We start from the raw sequence: 13367 nt of genomic DNA, 5'->3' as shown, positions 1-13367 counted from the left end.
GGGTCTCTAGCCATCCCTTTTATCATTTATCACTCCCACCAATGTCTTTGGGGTTTGTTTGTTTAATCCTTACCCGAGGGCATGCTTAGAGAAAGGAAGGGGGAAAGAAAGAGAAATAAATGTCATGTGAAAGAGAAACATCGATTGGTTGCCTTACAGATGCTCCCTGGTGGGATCAAACACCCAGGTATGTGCCCTGACTGGGAATTGAACCAGCAACCTTTCAGTACATGGGACAACACTCAACCAAATGAGCCACTCTGTCCAGGCTCCCTCCCACCATTGTTTTGAAAGATTATTTTTCTGTTATACTGCCCTGGGGAAAGGAAAGAAGTAATATTTGTTGAGTGCCCAGAATATACCTGGTGTGTTATATATCATAGCTCATATCCTCACAATACCCTACAGACAGGGTATCAAAGTCATCTTAAAAATGAGGAAATTGGGGTCTAGAGAATGCCTTGCCCAAGGTCTCACAGATAGGAGCACAGGTATTTGACTCCAAAAGTTCTGCTCTTTCTGAACTGCCTTCCCAAGAAATTCTAGGTGGTCCCATTCACCTGAGTGAGCTCATCCTGGGTAAATATCCACTTTCCCTTACACTCATGCGTGGGGGTACCGGAAGGTGCTACTCTGTGACTCTGTAGGCCACCCATCACTCAGCAGCACTCTGGTATTTTAACCACATGTATTTAATTTTTATTAGGTTTTTCTTTTTGTCTTTTGTTTCTTGTTACAGAGGGAAAAGATTTAAAACTGTTTAGTACAAACCTTGAAATCCCCCTTCATTGTCGTCCCTTTCCCCATAAGTAACCTCATCTACAGTGTGAGTTCTTCCATCTAGCAAAATACTTTCTAAATTTTCAGTGAAGTTTTCAGAAACAGTATCGGGGAAGTAAAGCATGTACCCTTGGGACATAGGGATGTAGTTTATAAGGGCTCTGCAAATTTCTTCAAATCTCCTATTTGAATGAATGATCATAAGAGTTTTCCATTCCATAAAATATCCATGTTGGTCTTAATGTAGAAATAAACCTTTTAAATAATTTCCTCCAAATCTTCAAGTAGAACATTCCCTATGAAACCACTGCATGTGTGTGCTGTCCCTACAGACTCAGGAAGCAACCCTGCAGAGGGGGGTTGCAGGACTGGAGCAAATTGGCCCTGGATCTGTAATTACCAGATTCCGTTTTAAAGTGAGGTGTGGCAACCAGTATCTTCTCTTTGTTTTCAGAGGCTGTGTGTGGTTAGGATCCAAGTCAGGTTCCCGTGTCCTTCTGGCTTGAGTTTCTCCTAGAAGAATCATGAGGGAAGAACTGATGGTGGGTAGGGAGGTCAGGTCTCTAGAGGAAGGAGAGGCTTCTGTCCCTTGGGAAGGAGGTGGTCTGGCTCCTGAGCAAGGATTTGGGGACCTGGCTCTCTTATTCCCTTACTAGTAGTCCCTCCCTCTTGTTTGCCTTAAAGTTCCCCATCCTAAAACTCCCTTGAGGTCCTGGGAAAAGTTTAGGCTTAGTCTGACTTTGGGGAAAAAACAGGTGGGTCATGACCATAAAGATGCTCCACCTCCCAGTCCCTTGGGAGTGGAATTTCGCACATAGGAGGCCCCCTTGAATGCTTTTCAGTTGGTCATGCAGCATGTAGAACTCCTGGATTCATCTTAAGATGTAAAAATGCATGTTTTAAAAAGCCTAAATAATGATACAACACTTGCAGCAACCCTAGTGTTTCTGTACTTAAGATTAAAATGTGGCCCTAGCCAATTTGGCTCAGTGGATAGAGCATCGGCCTGCGGACTGAAGGGTCCTGGTTTCGATTCCGGCCGATCAAGGGCACATGTCTGGGTTGTGGGCTTGATCCCCAGTAGGGGGGCATGCAGGAGGCAGCCGATCAGTGATTCTCTCTCATCATTGATGTTTCTATTTCTTTTTCTCCCTCTCCCCTCCTCTCTAAAATCAATAAAAATATATGTTTTTTAAAAAGTAGAATGTGTACAGGAATACAGTATCTACTAACATTATAAACTGACCACTATCCTGGGCATGGCTTCTGGGTTTCCAAAGTACATTTGACTATAACAAGGGTGTGTCTGCACCCAGGATTATAAAATTTTTCAAACATACAGAGTTGAAATAATTATATATTCTCCAATTAATATCCTGCCATATCTATCACATAACTGTCCATTCCGACATCCATCTCTCCCCCCCCCCCCCCGCCTTTTTTTACTTGGTGTTTTCAAAGGACAGTTACAGATTAGTACACACTCTTAAACACTTCAATGTCCATATCATTAGCTAGTTTACCTTTTTTGGAAGGTAGATAAGTAAGATTTACATATAGTGAAATTCACAGATCCTAAATGTACCACTTAAGTGACAAATTTGTACACCTGTCAACCCACCTCCACCCCTTTCAAGATCATATTACTCTAGAAAGTTCTGTTGCTTCCCTGCCCATACGCATACCTACTAACCAAATGCAACCATGTTCTGATTCCCATCAGGTATGAACTTCACCCTCCAAGGTACAGCTCTTGGCTGGGGTCCTAGTACAGAGGCCTGCAATTCAGAGAAGTGGTTGCCTCTTCAGAAAAATGCAGCAGCTGCCACCTCCATTCATCATTCATCTCCCCTCCACCTCAGCACTTACCACTGTTTGTTGAAATTCTGATGTTCCTCAGGAGCTGGTAGCACCTTTTCTCAAAAAACAAACAAACTGTGTTTTAAAACATTATAGGAATTACAGGCTTCCTCCTCTTTCATATGTTCGACCCTCAGATCAACTACTTTTGTACACCTTCTTAAAAATATATAATTTTTAATTGATTTTCAGAGAGGGAGAGAAAGATAAAACATCGATGATGAGAGACAATCATTGATTGGCTGTCTCCTGCACGTCCCACTCTGGGAATGAAGCCTACAACCTGGGCATGTGCCCTGACCAGGAATCAAACCATTGCTCCGCTGCCTCCTGCTCTCCCTGTACTGGGGATCGAGCCCACAACCCAGCATGTGCCCTGACCAAAAATCAAACTGTGACCTGGTTCATAGGTTGACACTCAACCACTGAGCCACATGGACCAGGCTAACTTTCTCAGTTTTAAATACCTTTTTTGTTTTTTAAATATATTTTATTGATATTTCACAGAGAGGAAGGGAGAGGGATAGAGAGCTAGAAACATCGATCAGCTGCCTCCTGCACACCTCCCACTGAGGATGTGCCCGCAACCAAGGCACATGCCCTTGACTGGAATCGAACCCAGGACCTTTCAGTCCGCAGGCCGACGCTCTATCCACTGAGCCAAACCGGTTTCGGCTTAAATACCTTTTGACATACAAGACTATTGTTTGATTTTTAGGTATTAGGTTTTTAGGCATATTTAGAGAAAACATGAGCAAAAATAGATTGCTTGTAAGTTGTTCTTATATTACAACCTTCCTTTACAAAACAGTGCTTTATTCATTTATTCATTCAACAATTGATTGGAAAATGCCTACTACACAACAGGCCTCAGTCTAAACATACAGGAGATGATGACAAATGCTTATTTCTAGTAGAGATGACAGCCAATTAAAAAAAATTGCTTGGGACACACCCTAGATAAATTAAATCATATTCCCTAAGGTAATCCTTAGACATCATTAGTTTGTAAAACCTACTCACATGACTTGCAGCTAGGGCTGAGAATAACTGGCACAGCACCTTTACCATGGTTAAGTGTATAAGAGGCTATAACAAAAATATTCAGAAATAAGGAAGAATTCTTGAAAGATTAAAAATATGAAGGAAATGAATTCAACAGAAAAGTTGCAAGTTGAAATTGAGAAAAATCTCAAAAAAAAAATGGGAAAAAGGTAATGGAAGATAAAGTGTAAGAAAATTAAAAGGATCAGTCTAGAATAGTAGTCGGCAAACTCATTAGTCAACAGAGCCAAATATCAACAGTACAACGATTGAAATGTCTTTTGAGAGCCGAAAACCGACTTCTGCGCATGGGCCACGAAGTTTCAATCGCACTGTAGGTGCGCGCCCACACGTGGTATTTTGTGGAAGAGCCACACTCAAGGGGACAAAGAACCGCATGTGGCTCGTGAGCCGCAGTTTGCCAACCACTAGTCTAGAATATTCAACATCTGATTAACGGGAGTTTCAGAAAGAGAAAAGGGGGGTAGAAAATTTTCAGCAAGAGACTAAAAGAAAAATTTCCAGGACTAAGGATATAACTTTCCAGATTGAAAGATATGAGTGTCCAAAGCAATTCATTTTAATCTATGCCAGGCCCCATCATCATGAAATAGAACACTTTGGACAGAAACAATCCAGAGAAAAGAAAAATGGTCCAAATATTAGACATTACAAAAGCATTGGGCATCCCAAACAGCATCACTAGAAATGAAGAGAATGGATCAATGCCCTCAAAAGTCTGATTTCTAAAATGTATTTGCAACCTAGAATTTTATACCCAGCTAAACTATTAATCAAGTGTAAGAAGAGTAGGATAAGTAATTTCAGACATATAAGGTCATCTGTATTTATCTGCCATGCACCATTTTTTCAGAAAGCTCCTGAAGACTGTATGTCAAAGTAAGGGAATAAGGCAATGAAAGTAAGACATGGGATCTAGGCAGTCTGAGACTCCAACAAAATAGAGAGAGAAAAGGGATAACTCAGGATGGAGGTAAAGGGCACTGGGCAGTAAACCTAGAGAGTCCTGAATAGAGTAGGAAGCTGTTTCCAAGAAGATGTATTTGGAGGAAATTTTTAGTTTTCCAAGGAATTTAGGGATAATTTAGTGTTGTGGCATGGAAAACAACACAAGAAATGGAAAATTAAGCCAAAACTCCAGAAAATAAAACAAAAACATTGTACAATAAAAAGCAAATCCAGAGCATATCATGTGGCTTAGCTGTGAATCATAGTTGTGTAGGCAAAACACTACAAGCCCTGAATGGTGCCACAACTGCTAGCAGAAGGGAAGGGCGAGGAGAGGCCGCAGTCAAATCCCCTTCTATGGTAAGAGCCAAAGAAATAGCTCAGAAACATGAATGTAAATATCAGAAGGAATAGCTATTTAAATTGCTATTTGAATTTTTTATATCATGAGTATTATCTGGGTAAAAATTAAATTTCAAAAGTTTGCAATAACCTAAAACTATGCTTATAATCTAGGTGCTTCTAGCCCTGTTCCAATGAAGTAACTGAAGAATGAGAATTTTCTAGAACTCCAGGGGAATCTGGAGGGGTAGTAGACCAGAGGGAAGCCATTGCAGGCTTCCTCCTGCAATGACGTGCCCTCTTGTCTTTAAAATGGTGCACATATTTACAACATGTGTGTGGAGAATGCAGGGCCTGAGCAGAATCAGGACACAATCCTCCAGGTGAGCTCTGATGGTGGCTTGGACACAGGGGTAATGGGGATATTTGGTGGAGGGATTCCCAAGGAGAGAGCATCAAGACTTGCTGATGATGGGAATGATGGAATGAGACCTCAAGGGGCTTTTAGGTGCTTATTTAGCAACCAGGTGCTGCCACTTACTGAGATGAGGATGATGGGGCATGGTGGGGAGGTGTGTCAATCATTTTGAAATGACTTGCCTAATTTGAGCCTATTAGACATCAATGTGTCTAACAATAAGATGTGGGAATAATACCCATGCTGGGTATACAGATTTGGAGCCATAAGCCTATGATTAAAGACAAGGGAACTTAAATGATTTCAACAGAATGAAGGAGTGAGAGGAGAGGAAAGGTGAGAAGGCATCACCTGGGACACTGCCTCTGGAGGTCCGCTTGAGGAGCAGGAGCCAGCAGAGAATGAGAAGGGAGGCCCGGAGAGTCCATTGAAACAAAAAGTATTTCAATTAGGATTCAGTTTGGCTGCACAAAACTCGAAACGACTGTGGCTTAAACAAGATAAAAATAGATTAGTCGGCGGTCCAGGGCTGGAATGGTGACTCGACAAAGTCATCTGGAACCCTGGCTCCTGTCACCTTCAGTTCCACCACCCCTAGGGTAGAGCCCTTGTCCTTGTGATTCAAGAGCTGCTGGAGCCCAGCCATCATACTCAAGTTCCAGGCAGCCCTGGCTGGGTAGCTCAGTTAGTTAGAGCGTCAGCCCAGTACGCCAGCGTTGTGGGTTCGATCCCTGATCAGGGATAACAAATCTCTCTCTCTCTCTCTCTCTCTTTCTCAAATCGAAAATAAAAATGTTTTTAAAAGTTCCAGGCAGCCAGCTGATGAAGGATGTGCCCTTTCACTTTAAGGTGATTTCCCAGAAGTCCCATCCAGCACTTAGAGAAGTCTGTCTTTCTTGGCAGACAAGGCTACTCAGAGGGGGTGCAGCAGGAGGAGCCAGCAGCCCAGAAGCCAGGCCAGAGGGCCTCACGGGCTTGCAGGTGATGGAGAACTTGCCGAGGTAGTGACCACTCATCTCTGGCTCCATTTCCACCTGGTTGAGGCCTTGCTGTTGTAGACACCCACCACGTCCCTCCACACTTCAGTTTTATTGAACAAAGTTTTGTCATCTTGTCCCTCAACTTCCGTGGGAGCTGGGAGGTCAAGCAGGGTGCATGGCCACCTGAGGAGACATTCAGGGTTCTGTTTGAAGGGGGAATGGGACCGTAGTTGCTGGGGTACCAGTTAGTCTCTGACATAGAAACTAAGAGAAGAAAGAATTTCAAGGAGAAAGTGCTCATAGCGGTAGGTTGGGAAGGGAGCCGAGAAGGGGGAACAGGTAGAGAGGGGTGTGAGTTACCAGAACATGTTTGTTTGCTGCTGGGAGATTTTGAGGGATCTCTTGGAGGAGCAAAGCCGGAGGAGAGGGAGGAAGGATGGCACTAGGCACAGGGAGAGGGCTGGCCTGAGGCTAGAACAGGGACAGCTATTGCACTGCAACCTGAGGGAAGGCAGGACAAGGGCACAGAGGACAAGAAAGGTCTGCAGTGCTGGGCCTACAAGGGGATTCAAACTTCCTAGGAAAGGGTGTGGGATGGCTGGGCAAGACCCAGCTGAGCGTAGTTGCAGTCAACCTGTTTGCATCATCATTTGTAGCCACAGGTGCAGCTGTGTAGCAAGCTCACAGCTGGCTTTAACTAGGACTGGGATTTTGCCAGGTCCAGGTTAATTCAGCAAAAGAATGAGGGAAATAAGCACTTTTGGAATAATGACGGCCTGTGGAATTTTTGCTGGGCAAGGAGGAAGTAGAGACAGCTAAGGAAGCAACTGATAGAGGGTGGAAACAGAAATCTTGCCTTGCTCAAAGAGTGGTGGTCATGGGACTCCTGGACTTGGTTTGAAGGAGAGGTGCATTGGTTAGGTGCGGTCTAGGCTAAGACTAGGAAAGTGTGAGGCCAAGGTCAAGTGGAGCAGGTTCAGGGGACAGCCAACACAGGGAAGTGACAGCAGAGAGGGGAGGAGACAGATGAATTTGAGAGTGACTTGGGGTAAACTTGAGAGGACTGGCGGGTAAGGGGCGAGCCCAGATGAGGCCTGGGTCAGGCGGGTGATGGGCTGTGAGGGCTGGTGGGGATTAGCTGTAGGTGCAGGTGTTAGGGAAGATGGTGGCTCCATTTGGATGTGCTGAGTTTGAGAAGTCTGAACCTCTGAGTTGACCTTTATTCAGGAGGCAGGACCCAAACCTGAAATTCGGAAGGATAGTCAGGGGGTGGAGATGGGGATTGGGAATCACTGACATGTTGGAGTCACTGGTGAGCATGAACATGGACATGACCCCAGGATGAAATGAGGGGGGCGATGAGGAGAGCTGAGGGCCACGGCAGGAGGGGCAGCCAGAGGCTGGAAAGGCCAAGCGAAGGCCACCTTTCCAGGTGACTGGCCAGCTCTGAGGGTTGGTGTCTGGGGGAGGACAGGGCCTGAAGACAGAGGAGGAGGGGAAGAGGGTGGTAACCCTACCCAGAATTCAGGGAGGTGGGTTGAGAACTGAGCACTCACCTGGCTAGAGAGGAGGGGACTGAGGGAATGAGACCCAGACAGAGGACAGGCCTGGACCAAGGCCCCGGGTGGGAAGTGGGGTTGGTGGAGCCAGAGAGCTTCAGGAGTGAGGCGAGGCATCCCACACTAGTGGCTTGGAGACCCCTGAGTGGGTTTCAGTCCCTCTAATTTTTGGAAAATTCCTTTAGAGCCTGTAAACAGGAATGACCAATCCTTACTCAGAGATAATGACCATGATTCAGACCTCACTCCTCCTGGACCCTCCCAATGGGAGCTAAAGTTGGTCTGTCTGATCCCAGAGCCTATTTCTCCAGGACTCCATGCCCTCCTGGTCACTCACTAAATTGTGCTGCTATTAACATAGGGGTGCATACATTCTTTATCATTCGTTTTTCGGGTCTCTTAGTATATATTCCTAGAAGTGGGATCACTGGGTCAAATGGCAGTTCCATATTTAATTTTTTGAGGAAACTCCATACTGTTTTCCATAATGGCTGCACCAGTCTGCATTCCCACCAGCAGTGTATTAGGGTTCCCTTTTCTCCACATCCTCACCAGCACTTGTCATTTGTTGATTTGTTATGGTAGCCATTCTGAAGTGTGAGGCGATACCTCATTGTCATTTTAATTTGCATCTCTCTGATGATAGTGACTTTGAGCATTTTTTCATATGGCTCTTGGCCATCTGTATGTCCACTTTGGAGAAGTACCTATTTAGGTCCTTTGCCCATTTTTTAATTGGGTTGTTTGTCTTCCTTTTGTTAAGTTGTATGAGTTCCTTATTATTTTATTTTTTTTAAAATTAACTTTATTCAGATTATTACAGTTGTTCCTCTTTTTCCCCCCATAGCTCCCCTCCACCTGGTTCCCACTCCACCCCATGCCCTTACCCTCCCCCCACTGTCCTCATCCATAGGTGTACGATTTTTGTCCAGTCTCTTCCTGCACCCCCCACACCCCCTTCCCCCTGAGAATTGTCAGTCCACTCCCTTTCTATGCCCCTGATTCTATTATATTTACCAGTTTATTTTGTTCATCAGATTTTTTATTCACTTGATTTTTAGATTCACTTGTTGATAGGTATGGATTTGTTGTTCATAATTTTTATCTTTACCTTTTTCTTCTTCTTCCTCTTCTTAAAGAATACCTTTCAGCATTTCATATAATACTGGTTTGGCATTGATGAACTCCTTTAGCTTTTTCTTATCTGTGAAGCTCTTTATCTGACCTTCAATTCTGAATGATAGCTTTGCTGGGTAGAGTACTCTTGGTTGTAGGTTCTTGCTATTCATCATTTTGAATATTTCTTGCCACTCCCATCTGGCCTTCACAGTTTCTGTTGAGAAATCAGCTGACAATAGTATGGGTACTCCCTTGTAGGTAACTAACTGTTTTTCTCTTGCTGCTTTTAATATTCTCTCTTTGTCTTTTGTTCTTGGTATTTTAATTATGATGTGCCTTGGTGTGGTCCTCTTTGGATTCCTTTTCTTTGGGGTTCTTTGTGCTTCCTGGACTTGTAAGTCTATTTCTTTCACCAGGTAGGGGAAGTTTTCTGTCATTATTTCTTCAAATATGTTTTCAATATCTTGCTCTCTCTCTTCTTCCGGCACCCCCATAATTCTGATGTTGGTACGCTTGAAGTTGTCCCAGAGGTTCCTTACACTATCTTCAACTTTTTGGATTCTTTTTTCTTTTTGCTTTTCTGGTTGGGTGTTTTTTGCTTCTTTGTATTTCAAATCTTTGACTTGATTCTTGGGATCCTTTAGTCTACTGTTGGATCTCTGTATATTATTCTTTATTTCAGTCGGTGTATGCTTAATTTCTAGTTGGTCCTTTTTCATATCCTTGAGGGTCTCACTAAATTTATCGGCAGTTTCTAGAAGATTCTTGAATAACCTTATAACCATGGTTTTGAACTCTATATCCTGTAGTTTGCTTTCCTCCATTTCTTTCATTTGTGACCTGTTTCTTTGTCTCTGCATTTTGGCTGCTTCCCTGAGTTGATAGCATAGTTTTGTGTGCTAGGTGTCCTATAGGGCCCAGTGGCTCAGCCTCCCCAGTTACCTGAGGTGGACACTCTTGGTGCACCCCTTTGTAGGCTGTGTGCACTGTATTGTTGTAGTTAAGCCATGATTGTTGATATCTTTGGGAAAAATTGACCTGCAGGCCAGTTGCCTGTGAGGATCAGTTGTGTCTACAATGGGAGAACTTCTGTGCTGGAGACACTCTGATGAGACAAGACTTGCTTCAGTGGGGCTTTGGTGCTCACTGAGTCTGCCCCCTGAGTGTGTCCCTTATGGATCTGAAGAGTTGTAATCTGGATGGTCCCACTCTGACCCCTGGGTACACTGGCTCTTGGATCTCCAAGGAGGTGCTAATTTAGCTCTGCCTGAGGCCACCCAGCAGGAGCTACAGAGAGATCTGGAGATTCCTCTTCTTTGTTTGGGTTTTGGAGGTGCCCAGATGAGGCCCAGCTGTGAAGCAATGCAAGCTGCTGTGGGGCCTTGGGCCTTCTTTTGGAAGTTCTGGGGCTCTCTGACCCAGCTGCAGTTTGCTAGGTAATTTTAGATTGCAAAAGGCCAGGCCATTCATATCCAAATGCCTCTGCACACTGCCAGGGCGGGGTTGTAAATTGGGTGGGCGGGGTCTCAGGGAATCAGCAGGGTGGAGCAAACAGCAATGGCTGACTGTCAGCCCTGCCCTAAGAGGCCCCTGGGTCTCAGTGTCCCACGGTAATTGCTGCAAAGCACCTCTGAGAAAGCCGCCCTCGTGTTCCGGCCCGATGCCAGACAGTCCAGTTTCCCCTGTATGAGTCTGGGTCCCCAGAGTCTCGCCCGGAACTGGAGTTTAGAGCAGTCGGGAGCCTGTGTCTCCCTCCCGATTGAAAAAGACAACCGTGTCCTCAGTTGCCAGCCCTTTCCACGCCTCCGCACTTCACTTCCGCACCTCCTCTGTGTCTCAGTGTGCTTTTCTCTTTCTTCTAGTTGTAGAATTTCCACTCAGCCAGCCTTCCTGTGGTTCTGGATGATGTCCGTTTTGTCTTTTAGTTGTAGTTTTGAAGTGGTTGTGTGAGGCAGCAAGTTCAGGTGTCTACTATGCCGCCATCTTGGTTTCTCCGAGTTCCTTATATATTTTAGATATTAACTCTTTATCAAATGTATCATTATCAAATAAGTTCTCCTGTACAGTAGGTTCCCTTTTCATTTTGTTGATGGTTTCTCTTGCTGTGCAGAAGCTTTTTATGTTGATGTAGTCCCATTTGTTTATTTTCTCCTTAGTTTCCTTTGCCCTGGGAGATGTATCCATAAACATAATGCTATGAGAGATGTCTGAGATTTTGCAGTCTATGGTTTCTTCTAGGATTTTTTGTTGTTTCACAACTTACACTTAAGTATTTTATCCATTTTGAGTTTATTCTTGTGTATGGTGTAAGTTGGTGGTCTAATTTCATTTTTTTGCATGTATCTGTCCAATTTCCCCAACATCACTTATTGAAGAGACTGTCTTAACTCCACTGTATGTTCTTGCCTCCTTTGTCAAATATTGAGCATAATGTCTTGGTCTATTTCTCGGGTCTCTGTTCTGTTACATTGATCTATATGCCTGCTCTTGTGCCAGTACCAGGCTGTTTTGATTACAGTAGCTTTGTAGTATAGCTGGATATCTGTTAACTTTGTTCTTCTTTCTCAATTGCTGCAGCTATTCAGGGTCTTTTTTTTTGTTGTTCCATATAAATTTTTGGAGTATTTGTTCTAGATCTGTGAAATATGCCGTTGGTATTTTAATAGGGATTGCATTGAATCTGTAGATTGCTTTAGGTAGTATGGACATTTTAATGATGATAATTCTACCAATCCATGAACACAGTATATTCTTCCACTTGTTTATATCTTCCTCTATCTCTTTTTTTCAACATCATGTAGTTTTCTGAGTACAAGTCTTTTACCTTCTTGGTTAAGTTTATTAGTAAGTATCTTAAATTAAGTATCTTAAATTTTTTTGTCGCAATGGTAAATGGGATTGTTTGTTTAGTTTCTCTTTCTGAGAATTCATTATTGGTGTGTAAAAATGCCATCAATTTCTGGGTTTCAATTTTCTATCTGGCTACATTGCTGAATTCTATTAACTCTAGTAGTTTTTTGGTGGAATCTTTAGGGTTTTCTATGTACAATATCATGTCATCTGCGAATAATGATAGTTTTATTTTCTCCTTTCCAATTTGGATGCCTTTTATTTTTTCTTCTTGTTTGATCACTGTGGTTAGGACTTCTAGTACTATCTATAATACTAAAAGCATAATATGCTAATTAGACTGGATGTCCTTCCAGACAAAGCTGCAGTGGGTGGGGGCCGCGGCAGAGGCAGGAGAGGCCCCCCGGCCAAGGTGGCAGCAGGGACAGGGAGGCTGGGGCCAAGGCCCTTGCATGAATTTCGTGCATTGGGCCTCTAGTGTTGAATAAGTGAAAGCAGACATCACTGAATTGTTCCTGTTCTTATGGGAAATAGTTTTAGCTTTGCCCGTTGAGTATGATGTTGGCTTCAGGTTTGTCATATATGGCCATTATTATGTTGAGATATGATCCTCTATTCCCACTTTGCTGAGAGTTTTTAATAAAAAAAGGGTGTTGGAATATCTCATGGTTTTGATTTGCACTGATGATTAGTGAATTTGAACACCTTTTCATGTCCCTATTTGCCATTTGTATATCCTTGGAAAAATGTTCAGATGCTCTGCCCATTTTAATATATTTTTATTGATTTCAGAGAGGAAGAGAGAGGGTGAGAGAAATGGAAACATTAATGATGAGAGAGAACCATTGATCAGTTGCCTCCTGTATGCCCAGGCATGTGCCCTTGGCTGGAATCAAACCCGCAACTCTTCAATCTGCTGGCCGACGCTCTATCCACTGAGCCAAGCCGGCCAGGGCCCATTTTAAAAATTGAATTGTTTGGGGTTTTGTGCTATTGAGTTGTATAAGTTCCTTATATGTTTTGGATATTAACCCTTTATCAGATATATGATTTGTAAATATTTTCTTCTATTCAGTATGTTGTCTTTTCATTTTGTTGGTTTCCTTTGCCTATGCAGAAGCTTTTTAATTTGATGTCCCACTTTGTTTTTTCTTTTGTTGCCGTTGCTTTTGGTGTCAAATAAAAAAAAAATCATACCAAAACTGATGTCAAGGAGCTTATTGCCTCTGTTTTCTTCTATGAGTTTTATGGTTTCAGGTCTTACATTCAAGTCTTTAGTCTATTATTTTGAGTTGATTTTTGTGTATGGTGTAATGCAAGCATGTCAAACTCAAAGACTAACACGGGCCAAATTAACAACGTTTAAGTTTATATGGGCCACAAAAAAACAAAAGCTTCAATTTTCATAGAAACAGGTTTATTTCTATAGAGACATGCTGGATACAA

Source organism: Plecotus auritus (assembly GCF_963455305.1).
Source record: "Plecotus auritus genome assembly, chromosome: 8".
Taxonomy (NCBI): domain Eukaryota; kingdom Metazoa; phylum Chordata; class Mammalia; order Chiroptera; family Vespertilionidae; genus Plecotus; species Plecotus auritus.
This window is presented reverse-complemented; position numbering follows the sequence as displayed.